A 15,321-nucleotide genomic window follows, 5' to 3' on the forward strand; every position below is an offset into this window, starting at 1 on the left:
TCTTATTAGCATAATTGAGAATAGATCTTATTAGCATAATTGAGAATTGACTGAAGAGTAAGGAACCCATATAGTGGGATACGGTGGACAAAAGGATGAATTGTGTCCTAGACAGGTAGAGTGGAATGATGCGAACTCTTTGTGTTGGTCATAACAACTCTAAATTGAAAACATAGTGTTTATTTTACAAATGTTCCATTTAATATTTTCAGACCTTGTTTGACCATGCATACATAAAACCATGCATGAGTAAAGAGTCCTGTTGTGATTTAGCTCTTTCTAAAGCTCTTTCTAAAAGCTGTATTTTCCCCATGAGTATTATTTCCTTTTATTATTGTGAGCAAACACCAGACAAGAGCAGCTTAAGGGAGACCCAGTTTATTCCGGCTTGCAGTTTGAGGGGATACAGTCTTTCACAGAAGAAAAGGCACAGCAGCAAGAGCATAAAACAGCTGGCTACACGCCATCTAAAATCAGGAGAAAAATGAATGCTGGTGTTCAGATTGCTTTATCCTCTCTTTCAATTCATAATGTGTAATCATATGTGAAGATGCACACGTGTGTACATGTACATGCGGAGAACAGAGGTAGATATTGGGAGTCTTTATTTGCTTTCTTATCTGCTGACATAGGATCTCTCACTAGCTAGACTAGCTGGCCACCAAGTCTTAGAAATCCCTCTGTCTCTAACTGCCCAGCACTGAGAATACAGGTATGTGCTGCCATGCTTGGCTTTTTATGTGGACCCCAGGAATCCAAACCCAGGTCTTCATGCTTGCACAGCTGGCACATTACCAGCTTCACCATCCCCTCAGTCTGCTTTGTTTTTTTATTCAGTCTGTGACCACAGCCAATGGAATGTGTCCACCCGCATTCAGCATTGATCTCCTTTCCAGGGATGCATTTCATAGGCGATTCTAATCCAGTCAAGCTGACAATGAAAACTACCAGTCACACCAGCTCTTATTTCATGAAGGCCTCACAATCTACAGGGTAGGTATTAAATCCATTTTATAGAGATAAAATTGAGCCCTAAAAATTAAGTAACAAGATAATTGGCTCATGTCTTCTTGATATGAATTTGCTGGTATGGTTCCTCCATGCTCTACAGTCCTCTTAGTGATAATGTCAGGGTATAAAAGGCTACAGTGGTTGTTTAGACATATCTTCCTAAAGTCACCTTAGTTCACACAGTCCTTGAGTACACTGGCTTTATCTTTTTTTTTTTTCACATATTGTGTACATTTATGATATAAGAAATTGTTGAAACTAGGGGTGTTAGTATTTCCATGGTGACCACTCATCTCTGTCTGTGTTCACATCTGCACTGTTGTAATCACCTAATTAACTGGGTTTAGTTATTTGCCATTTTGCATTATTTTCCTCATCAGCTCCATCAGAGTAACAATGTGTGCCCCTCACTTCTGCTGGGAAAGAAGAAATAGAGGAAAAAATGGAAAAGTCTTTTTTTTTTTTTTGACAGTTGCAATGTATCACTTTCTTTGTCCTGAGGGCTAAAACAATATTTGAAATTGCAGCAAATTAGGATCCCTGGTCCGAATCCATCTTTCTCTGTAGAGCTTTCTCCTCTTTCTTAGAATTCCATGAGATCTCTCATCATTTAGTGTTGCCAATACAATGCCCAGCTCCTTCAAGTAAAATGTGCAGCAGCCTCTCTTGAACCCAGGTCCCAGGCCAGCAATAGTGAACCAAATAGCATGTGGGAAAGTTATACTGGTTAATTTTTTTATCTGCCAACTCTGATTTTTTAATATTCACAACTTGATTGGAAGGTCTAAGGCACAAATGACAAGGAACATGAGGGTAATTTTTCTGTGTCCCTTGGGCTAGAATGATGACATTGTTTCGGAGGTGTTAGTGAGAAAGTAGTTTTGGATACATTGACCTTTTCCCCTGGGCCTACTCTGGGTTCCTTTGGCCATTTTAACCTGGAATATCCTAGGGATTGAAGACATGTCGTACTTAATTATCATTTTACAGCTGATTACCCACAGAGTCAGGCCAGAAACCTGTGCTACTGATTCCTGCTCATCTGCTCCTGTCCTTTCTCCATACTCTTTCTCTGAACTAAATGACCAAGCTCAACGAAATGACAATGGTTTTCTAACTCTACCTTTTCCTAAACATCGGAGGAATGTCTAGAAAAGCTGGCACACCTGTCCACAGAGCAGAGGATAGACAGCTCAAGAGCAGAGTACAACTGGCTTGAGGAAGATCCACGTGCATGCTGCTCACTGCATGAGTGCTCTCCTCCAATGTCTAGAAAGCGTTGTAGTCAGTGAAGCAGAGCAGCGTGGGAATTACTTCAATTATACAAATCGATGACCCAGTTAAGAACCTCCTTTTGTACACAGAGTTCCAGCATTCACAAGGTGGGTCAGTTATTTAAATGGCCAAATTTCACCTGGTCTCATTAACGTTTATTCTTAAAATGCATATCCGTCCAACTAATGCAGTAGCTTGCTCTCTGCAAATGGAATTTCCTCCAGGTGCGTAAGTGCCTCTAAGTAGTTAAAAAAGTTTAAAAACTGCAGTGAGCACCTTACATATTACCTGTTGATTGTTAATAGAAGTTCTGAAAAAAAAAAAAAATAGAAGTCGGTCGAGAGGACTATTAAAATGCAGATGGGGCAATTTACTGACTGCTGCCTGACTCTGTCTGTCATTCATTGTGATTGCTGTCCTCCAGTCAAGTCCAATGGGGTTGGAAAAGGCTGCACAGTATTCTGGATTTTTTTTTCTGTGTCTGTGTGTGTGTGTGTGTGTGTGTGTGTGTGGTAGTATGGAAGGCACAGACTCTAAACCATATATCTTTATCACCAGACCAATATATGAGATTGAATGATGCTTTTAAATAAATAAGGCTTTGTTTGTTATTCAGAAACTACACTTGACCATTTATTTACGCCTTGATGTGGTCTTTTGTGCCTGCCTCTCTCTTTACCTATTCGCTTTTTTTCTGTTTGTAGCATTTACTCACCCCCTTCATAGCTTTTTCATAAATTCAATTTCATGAATAAAATTTAAAAATAGCACAAAGGAGGTTGAATGCCAAGGAAGGCAGTTGCTTCTGCTTCTCTTATCTTAGAGACATGTTAATAAGACACTAGTGAGCATCTTCATCCTAAATGACCAGCGAGAAATGTGTGTATGTAATGAAATTGACTTGATGTCATATAGGTAATATTAAATGACCATACTACTAGTACAGTAAAATGCACATAGTTTAAATAAATGTGTGTGTGCATACACTTAACATATATGATAGTTCCTTACTTTAATGTACATTATCTGGAAAACTTAGCTACATGTTATAGAAAATTGGGTGTTAACTTTTAAAAGACCTATAATGGTAGTGCCTATGGTATATTTCAGAAAGTTAATTTTATCCACAGACTGTGGTAATTTTAACAAGAATATCCTAATAAGACTCAGATGCTCACAGACAACTTCCATGTATTGAAAATTGGGTCTGAAATAGGATTCTGGACTGTCATTTTCATAAATTAGATGAATGCTATGCATGTAGTTCCATTTTTAATAATTTTAAAATCTGAAATGAATAATAAGACCCCACTGAATTTTTTTTCCAGGGAAAAGACATTACTTATCTTCATCAGACTGTTTCATCACTCCAGCCCTTGGGCTTCATCCATGCATCGTATCTTGGCCTCAGCCATATTGCTGTCCTTTCTTAATATGTGTTCTAAAGCCAACAAAACTTAGCACATAGATTGGAGACAGGCTGGAAGTTGCCATATGAAGACATTTAGTTGTCTATTAAGTTTCATCTTATTTTTGAAAGCATTATAAGTACTCTGAATACCACGCAGAAGGCTTGCTCTTATGCATCTGTTTATTAATAAATATTTAAGCTTTTAATAAAGGTTAAATACTTATTTGTGAGGTTTGCACTGAGATCATAGAACTGCTAAGGTAGGAGATGAAGAACTTGTCTTCTACAAGGTCAAGAATATGAAAGTAGACCTGCCTCCATCAGTCACTGTGTAAATCAAAGAATAATGGTTTTAAAGGGAAAAATACATCTGGAGGAAGACTTTTACAACAGGTTAACTTTGAAATCTTTGCCTCAACTTCATAGGTGCTTATTTCATTAGATAAAGTAGCCAGAGGTCCTGAAAACTATATACCTGGTATTATCACCTCAAAATTCCTTGGGGAGCCTTCTCTCGGGAAAATGGGCACATGTACTGACATGTACTATTGGATGTGTGGCCTCAGACAGCACAAACAAATTTCTATAATATGTTCATATAAAGTATACATACTGCCCACATTAAATCAAACTCATAGTTGATTTAAATTATGTTTGACTATTCAATACAATTACTCCCATAGATTTTAAACATATGTACTTTTTTTTTTTTTTTTAGTGTTTCCCCCTTTTTTATTTTGGAAGATCATTTACTTTCGTAAGATGTCAAATAGTTTTGGGACCTGTAGAAAGCCTCGGGATCCTGTTAGGTGACTTGTCAGACATTAGCAGGCTGGAAGACTGTGGAAAATGGGCTTTTCCCCTCAAAATCAGCTTTGGACCCCACTTCCAGTTTCCCTGGTAACACACTAATCTTAAGGAAAGGGGAGGAACCACAATTTCCTCTTCTTGAGTGAAAAAGGATGTTAAAGGATAGAAGAAGGATCGTATTATTTTCTTTTTAGGATTTCACACACTGCATAAAGGGGAGGAAGGTGAAGGTAGTAAGAGCTTTGTTAAAAACCTCGGAGGCAAGAATTGCTTTCTAGTAAATCATGGCTGTTTTATACATAACATTTTTTTTTCCTTCAGTTCTTTTAATCTACTTTGTTACAGCATTTTCGGTTCAAAGAATGGGATGTGCATTGTAACCCTGGCCCTAGGAGGAGATATGGCATTCTAAACTGCCCCAAATATTGTATAAGATTACAAAAATATGCTATCACACCTTCCCCTAAGACTTACTGCAAAGGCAGCCGTCAATCAAGTGAATCGAAATTGTTCCTCAGGAAAGTTTCTTGTTCCAGAAACTCCTAGAAATATGATATAGGACCAGGGAGACTGCCGCATGGACAAAGGTGCTAAAAGCCTTACTATCAGAGATAGGTTCCCAGGTCCTGCGTGGTGGAAGGAGAGAACCAACTCACACGTTTTCTGTCCTCTGACCTCCGAACATAAAATTAATTTGTTCTTACTTTATAACTGGAATTATGCTACTGTTGTGAATTGTAATATAAATATCTGTGTTTTTCAATGATCTTAGGTGAGCCCTATGAAAGGGTCATTTGACCTTCAAAGGGGTCCTGCCCCACAGGTTGAGAACCAGGGCCTTGATGAGATGTGCTTGAGATACATACATCTACCAGAAGCCCCACACTTGACAGTGGCTTTGCTGTCTACCAGACTGATCTCTGACACAGAAAGTATAACTCTTTCTTTCCGCTCCCCTTCCTGATACCCTGTTTTCAGATACTGGCCCAATCCCTAAGCCTGCTTGACCTGAAAACTACAGGCATTCTCTCTCTCTCTCTCTCTCTCTCTCTCTCTCTGAAGACATTTGCCTCCCATCATATACATGTACCTATTACAGACTTCTATTGCTTAGCCAGCCTTATTTCTAGAGTTATGACTCAGAAAACGTGACTTGGTCTTCCTCCTGTCCATCTTCATTCTCTTGGCAGCTCTACTGTCTTCGACTAACTTGCTCTGTTGTTTCTCTTTGCTCAAACTCTAATATAATTACCTCTGGGTTTTCTTAGAAGCCCGTTTTAAATGATTTTATCTATAAGACTAAGAGCCTATAAAAAAGACCTTGAATTATATGACAACAGGTTTTAGATACTAAGCCTAAAGTCTTCATTTCTTTCTTGTTGGAGGACAGAAGTATCATTTATACTGATAAAAGCTAATCACTTCATTTATGTCTTCAGTTTGAGCCCTGGGGCCTGGAGCAATCTCATGGAGTCCATCATGGGACAATGGGACCAAATTTAGTGAAAATGTAAAGTGAGAACACCGTGCTTTGGGCATGCCTTGAGATGACTTCTCAGAGGCCAGTCACACAGAAAATGAGCAGCAACACAGATGAATTGGAATTAACTAGATATGAAGGGATAGATAAGGTTTGCATCTCAAATAGATGAACAGCATCTGCAAAACCCCAATTTTCTCCAGGGTACTGTTCTATGAAATTGTCTACACTCTCTTCAAAGGGATTAGAAATTATGAGATCATTTTTTTACCTCTTTAAAAATTATATTTTAGTTAAAATATGGTTACGTTACTTCCCCTTTTACTCTCCTCATTCCAACCTGACCCCTGCCTCCCCATTCCATTTCAAACTGAAGGGGTTCTTCCACTTTATTATTATACCCCACACATACACACCCATTTACATATATGCACAAATATATAAATACAACTTACTGAGTCCCTTTAGGATGTCTTCTGTGTATGATCTACAGGATGACCACTTTTTACTAAATAATCAAATAAAGGGCTCCGTCTGGGCTAGGCTAATTCTACCTCTCTCAGAAGTCATTAGTTGTCACTGGTTCTTTGTATACTAATGGGAGCCCACGGGTGTGTTAGCATGTTGAAGTCTGCTGTGAGATAGTGTTTCCTTCAAATGAGGTATCCATGATACCTCGATAGTATGGCTTCCTAAACAAGATCTGAATAAAGACAGTGTGACATTAATTCCAAGTGCAAACTGGACTGGGTGAAGGAATCCCATCTGGCTGTAAGGCACCATTTCTGATTATTAAGGATGTTTATGACAAGGGATTAATTAGCATTTGAGTCCATGGACTGAGTACAGAAGACACACTGTCACCCCATGTATGTTGGTACTGTCGACTGCATGAAAACCTGGGTAGAACAGAAAAAGCTGCAAAAGCAGAATCCTGCCTTTGTTCTGTGCTTGAACAATGGAATGCCTGCATCTGAATTCCAGGACTTTCACTAGTGGCCCATTGGCTTTTCAGGCTTTTGGTTTATAGAACTGAGAGTTTCACTATTTATTTCTTGTGGCTCCTGCACGTTTGAACTTGGACTGAGTCAAGTTCAATATTTGTGTTTCTCTAGCTCATAGATGGTATGCTATGGAACTCCCTTCCCTCCATAATCACATAAGCCAATTCTCCTGATAAGTCTATTGTCATATGTATCTGCATCTATATCAATCTACAGAGATATCTATATTTATCTGTCTATTAATAGCTATTAGTATCTTTGTGTCTCCTTATTATTTTCAGTTGGATTATTTTATATTTGGACAACTCTAATGGCTTTGGAGACTTTGGGCTACTTTTTTCTTCCTATCCTCTTAGTTGTCTCTTTCCACCTGTTACTCACTCTTGTAAACTGCATGAAATAGGACGGCACCCTCCAGGGTCTGTCTGTCTTCTCTCATTCTTTTCCTTTTCCTTATTTTTTTTTTGTTGTTGTTGTTCTTTCTCAGAAATCATGGGCTCTTCAGGGCTTCTTCGCACCACTCTGTATAGAGCTCTTTTCTCTTTTCTTCAGGGTCAAACTCTCTTCTAAACTTGGTGCTGTTTTTTCCCCCTTTAGATCAACCAACCTAAACATATCAGTTCTTCCAAGAAACTGGCCCTTTTCTCTGTTCCTTGTTAAGGCTGATACCGAAAGAGTTTTCTTGAGGCCTTTAGATTTAAAACTGTAAAGTCATGCTTGAATTTTCTTTTCAAGCACTTAGCCCATCTCATTGATTGTCTCTCCACTAACTACCTTTTGTCTTTCACTTCATTCTTAATGGAAATGGCTTTATAGATAGTCTCTCGACCCCATTTCTCACTATCATAGACTTAAAATTTCAGAGTGTCCATTTCCAGCTACCGTGATCCTCCACTGAGATGTAAGGGCACCTATTAGCTGACAAATAAGGTTCCAGTGCTCGAGTTTCCTGGAGGCCTCTTACCACCTGCTCTTCCTGTGTTAAATCTGGTACTTTTAAATGCATTTTCCCCCTTTACCGCCTTCTCATCTGCTGCTTTCACAGATATACAGGCCCTTTCTCTCTCTCTAGGAGCCAGTGGCTGCTCATTTAAAAAAAAAATTAGACCTCAGCCTTGAAGGTTCATCCCTCAGGCTATGTGTATCCTTTGCAGAACCTCCTCTTTGGAGAGACTCCTCCTCCATCATTCCATCCCTCTTCCTTTGACTCTGCATGCTACTGAAAAGGAATTCTTCCTCTTCTGAATTTACACTTAATTTTTTAATTAGCCAACTATTCTGTATTTCTATTTATAATCCCATGTCATTTTATCCATAGCTCTTAGGGCAATTACTGAACTTTGCATTGATTCCAGAGATGTTTCTTCATAAATATCTAGTGGATGAATGAGCACAGCCTTTATAGATTTTCTCCCTCTAACAAGTCTGCTTTCATATCTCAAAGTCAATTGAAAGGATATTATACATGGGGTGAATTTATGTTTGCTTGCAACAAGTTATTTTAAAAGATATTTGAAAGGGTGCTTATTTTTAGTGTGGAGTTACAATTCATTATGTAACTATAAAAAGATAAATTAAGCTGAAGGATAAGATCATTTTAATTCTTCTTGGAAAAATATTTGAATCAAAATTTTGTGTAATCAAACAATGGATAAGCCATAGTCAACTCATAGTGAAAACAACAGTAATAATAATAATTTAATAATTGTCTATGGAGGACCAACGTGTACCAGGCAGTATTTAATATAAGACATAGTCATTCTATACTCATATTTTACAGGTGCAAATTGAGGTTCAGAGAGATTAACTTCAATTATCTAAGCTCTCAGGCTTAATATTTGAAATTCATGCTTCAGTTTTGTTTTTCTAGATAAGAATGTACTTGCCAAAGTATTTCTAACTACTCACATTTTGTGTGATTCCAGGAGCCTCTCTTCTCCCTCCTTAACCTATTCCACTCTTGGGCTTCCCAGTTTGACCTGTTTGTGCCATCACCATAGAGCCGCAATGCTCCTCTTCCCAGACTTTGTAATGGTAGTTACCAGAGCTCTGAGAATATAGAATTATTAACATACAACTGATCAGTCAAGGATTTTCTTTATGACGATTCACAGCAGGATATTTTCCAGCGCTGACTTCATGGGAAAATATTGTGCTTTTGCATAGCTCTACCTGAACCCAGTGCACTAGGCATGATATGTATGTGTGTGTGTGTATGTGTGTGTGTGTGTGAGAGAGACAGAGACAGAGACAGAGACAGAGACAGAGAGAGAATGTTGATTGACACAACTTGGATTACAGAAAACAATTGTTAGAAATCTGTCCTTGTATAAGACAAATGTCTGCATTTATCTGTTGTAATAATTGAAAAGCCTTGAAAGCCACTGGTTGGAATTATGGAAGAATGTGGGGTTTAAATTGTAGCTATAGTGCTCAGAAGCCGAGTAAATTCTTAGTGTCACAGCTTTCACATTTGTGTGATGGATGAATGAAGCAAGTGGGAGAGTCAATAGCTACTGTTCTAAAGAAGGATATAAGGACTGGAGCAAACACATGCCCAAAAGATACCATCAGTCTTATAATTAATATCACAAGAAATTTCTTTCCTAGATCAGAAAGAAGCCTTGTGAAAACTGTAACAAAGTAGCCCAACCTAGATGGCTTAAAAAACAACTGGTTCTCATCCAATACCTACACTGGCAGTGTCACACCACCTCCTGCTCTCCTGTCTGCGTGACTGCCCTTTCTTTCCCTTTTATACAGACACTTGTCCTTAGATGTAGGGCCCAGTGGGACAACTCAGAATGCTCTCCTCCCTTTGGCATCCACCACACAAATACATCAGCAAAGATCCTTCCGTCAAACCGGAGAGCATGTTCACAGGCTCTGAGGATCAGAACGTGGACATGTTTGGAGAAAGGACATAAGTCAGCCCAATACAGTCTTGAAGAGTCGAGTACAGTTTTCTGTCTGAGCAGGCAGAATACACAAAGCTTAAAGAATGTCCCCTGATGAGATGGCAGTGGTGACACTGACAGCCAGGGGGCAGAATATGAAACCAAAACAGGTTCCAAAGTCAGAAGGAAGGCTGGGAAAGCCAGAGAAACTTCCTGAAATAATGGAAGAGTCAAGAGACATGAATTTTGGAAGAACTAGGTTCTACAAATAGCAATGCCCCAATTCACAGTGCAAGAGAGGAGAGACGGCTTCTCTGGCCTAAACAGAGATAATATTGGACCATCTCAGAGGTTTTAGATTTATTGTAAGATGAATACCTCCTAATCAAATTTTCATTGGTGGTATTTTTTTTTTAATGCAAAAAAAAAAGTGGTAGACTTCAGAAAGAAGTAAGTATTTCCATCCTTGAACATTAGATGCAGCAGAGACTGGGCACAAGACTAGTGTCTTGTGTGAAGAGTGGATTTTAGAGTGTGTGGTCAACATTGTTCTGCTGCAAATCCCCCAGCATTGGGGAATCTCATCTATTGATTATGGTCTGGAGGCCGGCTGTCGGCAGCCTTTGGTCATCTTCTTACATTGCAGACCCTGAGGGTAGAGAACTATTTGTGCCCACGTTCCTGTCAGGAGCATGACCTAGTTAAAGGACATTTCCTGCCCCTGGTTGGGTTCACTTGAGTCCTTAGAGTTTGACCTCCATGACCTTGAGGCACACTGCTAAGATCTCTGCTCATCTCTGTGATGCAGACCACCTAGCTGCCAGAAGGAAGGGTGGTGAGGAAGGCAAATAGACAAGTAAATCATGTCAGCCAAAACCACTCCTGTGCCCATCCTGGCACACGGATCCATCCTATTCCTGAATGTGTTATGTCACTCCAGAATTTAGAAAGGCGGGTTCTGGCCACCCTCCCACTTCTGCTCCCATTTTCTTCCACCTCCAGATTTCCACCATCATCTTTGTCTACTCTGCTTCAACACTTTGCACCCTTCATTTCCTGTCATGAAGGCCACTTCCTGCAGGTTTTGGAAGCTTCCCCGTTGCGATTATGACAGCAGTTTCCTGTCCTCCCAGTCTGCCTTATTCTCTCCGGCAGGATTTGAGATTTGGTTCTACCGAGACCTTTCAGAACCTTGTTTTCAATGAAAGAGAACTAGGGAACTAGGTAGCAGACTGTCTTCACTGCGCTTCCTCTCATAAGGAATCTATGCTAATGTATTGTTGTAAACCAACAATAACGGTGTAGCTGAGAACACAGTCTTTCTCTTAGTGGGAACTCCCTATGACGTAGGAAAGTGTCATGTGCCCATTGGTCAGGGCTGAGTTTGCCTGCATTCTCTTCAGGCAGGCCACCCACAGCCATCCCCCTGGTCTCTGACCTTATTGGTACAGGTGTATTGTTCCTCTCCCCCGAGTCTCTAAGGGTGCAGAGTGATGCTGTCTGATTTCTCATTCCCAACAATTTTTAAACCATCAGAAATTTAAAACCCACTTGGAAGATAGGTAACATTGTCATTAGTTGGATGAAAAATGCTAACAGAGGTCTCTCACAAGCATAGGATACAGCTTTTATTTATAGTTGTATCTCTATTTCTACTTATTTTTTTGTTGTTCCTAAACTTTCTTATGAGGTATCAAGCTAAGAGGAAAAAAAAAGGTTAATATACAGTCTACTGAAATTGGTCTTCCATTGAATCTTCAGTTCAAGTCAACAAAGAACTAGCGGCATCTGCCTGGTACTTCTGCTGCACCTATTTTATTGCTTTAAGACAACCAAGTCTGTACTAATGTCTGCTTTGTAGTGAGGGTACACAGGAGCACTAGGGAATCTTGTGCAGTCTGAGAGTGGAACAAAGAGAGGGAAGGATGTCACCACAGAAGAAGGCAGAAGCTGAAGCAGGGAAGGGTAAGGGTGGCAGGAAGTGATATTCCCTCCAGGGATGATGCTACAACCAAGTCTTTTGAAGATGTTAAGGATGGGGAATGTTTCCTCACCTTACCTACTCCAAACTCTCTTTTCCTCTCTCATTGTCTTTAGGACAGTCTCCCTGTACAACTGAGGATAGCTTTGAACTTGCCACCCTCTTGCATAAGCCTTCTAATGGTTGTGAACACCTATAATCCAGCACTCAGGGAGGGAGAGGCAGGTGGATCTCTGTGAATTCCAGGCTGTCCTGTTCTACAAAGCGAGTCTAGGAGCACAAGGCTACACAGAGAAACCCTGTCTGAACAAAACAAAAGAAAACAACACCGACCAACCAACCAAACAAACAGGGCACAATGCCCAGCTCCAAAACTCTTTCATAAATGTTCCTGTAAGGACTGGTCATTTCAAACTGTGCCCTATTATCTCTGGCACAATTAACCCAGTTGTTTAAACTAGAAGCCCAGATACCCTCTACTCCCAGTGACTACTGTCTTCCTGTCTTCCTTGCTTCCTCTAGCCATTTTTGTTGATTTGGTTTGTTTTTTCAAGACAGGCTTTCTCTGTGTAGCCTTGGCTCTCCTGGACTCACTTTGTAGACCAGCCTAGCCTCAAACTCACAGAAATCCACCTGCCTCTACTTCCCTGAGTGCTGGGATTACAGATGTGTATCATCACACCCAACTTCTATTATTTCTCTTTTATATCTCTCCTTTATTCTGCTATACTTGCCAATTTGATTGCATTATGAATCTCTCTGCCATCTTTGAAAATGACTTTCTAGCTTCCTATCAAACAAAATCCTAGTCTTTGGCCTGCATAGTATATGCTGTATCCTGATCTTTTCTATTCCATGATGCATACAGTAATCCTTGGTTCCCACAGCTTTGCTTTCTATGAGTTCAGTCATCTATTACAATGCATGATCTAAAAATGTTAACAAAAATATCCCTGCAAAAAGTAATCTATGAGTTTTAAATTATCCTTGTCCAATCCCAATAAGCCTTGTCCAATCCCCTCACCCACTCACCTCTTTGTCTAGAGTATGCATTACATGTATGTGTGTGTGTGTGTGTGTGTGTGTGTGTGTGTGTATACATATATATCTGTCCTATAGCAGTTGTGTTACAGCATCAACTTCCAAATGTCTGCTTGTTAGGAAACCTTACCTAAGTCTTTCCTCTTGGTCCTGTAGGCACTCTTTTTTTAACTCTATTTTATTTGTGAGTCTTTATGCCAGTACTTCCCTTCCAACCCCTTGATCCTAGATAGGAAAGAGAGAGAAGGTCAGAGGGGACAGGGGACATAGACCTCTTTAGACTCAGTTTCTTGTGGGCAATTCTAATCCCCATAGTCAGGCTATCCAGCTGTCTGGCTAATCAGCAAACATAGCAGCAGCCTTCTTCCTTCTCAGAGCATCACCTCAAAGTGTCCTATCTCTCTGTCTGGTCTCAGGTATTTATCCCCTCTCCGAGTCCTCAGAATTAAACTTCCTGCAGCTGGCAAAGACCATGGCCCTCTCTGAGCCCTCATAAGGCAATTATCAGCTGTGGACAAACTAAAAGCAGCCCCATAGCTCACACTTGGGATTAAAACAAAAAAAGGTATTTACATAACATAACTGAGTTTTTAAAGAAACCAAAACTTCCACTATATGGTCCAGTGCAGGGTACTATCTATTGTCATATCGTTTCCAGACTCCCTCGAGGTTTGCCTGTATATGAACTATTTGCCTGCAAGTCTGATTCAGCCCAACTGGGGAATTGAAGAAAGTCAAGACCTTGCTTCTTTTATTTTCCCTTGTGTTCAGCAGGTTGCCTAGAGCATAGTAGGCTTTCATCAGGTGTCCTCATTCATCAAGAAAATATTTCCATGTCCTCTACTGTGGTAGGTAATAGTTAAGGCCCTGGAGTGTAGACATGAAAAACGATGGGCAGCAATTCACTCCATTCTCACAGTTGATGTTCTGGCTAAGAAGCCGGAGAATAAATGGGTTTAAAAAAAAAAAAAAAGCTACCGTGCTACATAATGATAAATGCCAAGGGAGACAGAAGTCCACCCAGAGGAAGGGATTGCAGAATATGTATAGAATGAAGGAGCTGTTTCTTCCCCTAGGGGGGCATTATAAAATTCCAGGCCAAGGAAAAAAAAGAAATACCCTTAAGGTGAATAAATTTAAGAGAAATCCAGAGGCCTCAGTGCTACACATTACATTTTAAAATTCAGTTTTGATCCATTCAGTGATATGACATCTTAAAAACCTAGGTCTATGAGCAAAAAGTCCAAGCAGATGTTTATCCATAAAAAATAAATGATTTTGGAAACTGATTTCATTGTCAAATTCTTGCATGCCATATCCGCCCGTTGGCATCTGAACTTCCATATTGCTTTCTGTCTACAGGACCTCATGCTCTGCTAGCAATACTGTTCCCTCACAAACCCTTGGAACCTGTTCGTTATAGGATCCTTCCTCTGCCTATAATCTGTTACAGGGGTGAAAAGGGTGACTCAGGACCTGGTCACACAGGTTGGGTTGTGATTCTTTCCAGCATCAAACATACAGAGGCCCACACATGTTCATACACTCTTCGTATGAACACACACTCCCATATACTCATTCACGTGTGCCCTGACTTTCTTCACCTTCACATTCTCACTCACATACACTCTCGCACTCATTTCTTACTACATGCACCACTCACTCATGTTCCTTTCCTTCATTCACGTACCTACGCAATCTTCTTCACCCTTACCTTCATACATACCATTGCATGCACACACACACACTACCACTCACTCACTCACACACTCATATTACTGCCTCCCACATGTGTGCTCTCACTCATTCCTTGAACATTAAAACACTCTTGCTTTGACGCATTTATATTCAGCAACACACTCAGAGTCACCCACACTCCCAGTAGCCTACTCTCATAAACTTCATGCTCAGCTTGCTCATTCTTACACACACATTCAGACATCCCTCCGATAGTGCCCCACCCTTACCTGGTTCTGTGGTCAGCTCTCGCAGAAGGATAACTGGGGTAGCCCCATCACAAAAACAGCCTTTGTTAACATCCTTATTCCTCCTTGGACATTCTAGGAGACAATAACCTAAGGAATCATCTTGACTCAAAGGTTGGTTTCCACAAAGTCACTTTCAGGCTGTGTCTGCTTTTGTTGCTAAGAACTCTAAACTTCCTTCGTTCAGATGTGAGTTAACTGTGGTCGGCTAAGTTTTGCCATCACCACCCCGATCACAAAACTCAGCAGAGATAACTTCAGAAGGGACCTCCTCCTCTTCTCCTACCCCTCCTCCTCTTCTGCTTCCTCCTCCTTTGGTGCTAGAGGTTGAGCCCAGAGCCCTGCAAAGGCTGGACAACCTCCAACCCAAGCCTCACCTCCAACCCAAGAGTTTTCTTGGTCCAGCCCAGTGGCTTACCTTTGATT

This window comes from Meriones unguiculatus, chromosome 11 (genome assembly GCF_030254825.1).
Source record: "Meriones unguiculatus strain TT.TT164.6M chromosome 11, Bangor_MerUng_6.1, whole genome shotgun sequence".
Classification (NCBI taxonomy): Eukaryota; Metazoa; Chordata; class Mammalia; order Rodentia; family Muridae; genus Meriones; species Meriones unguiculatus.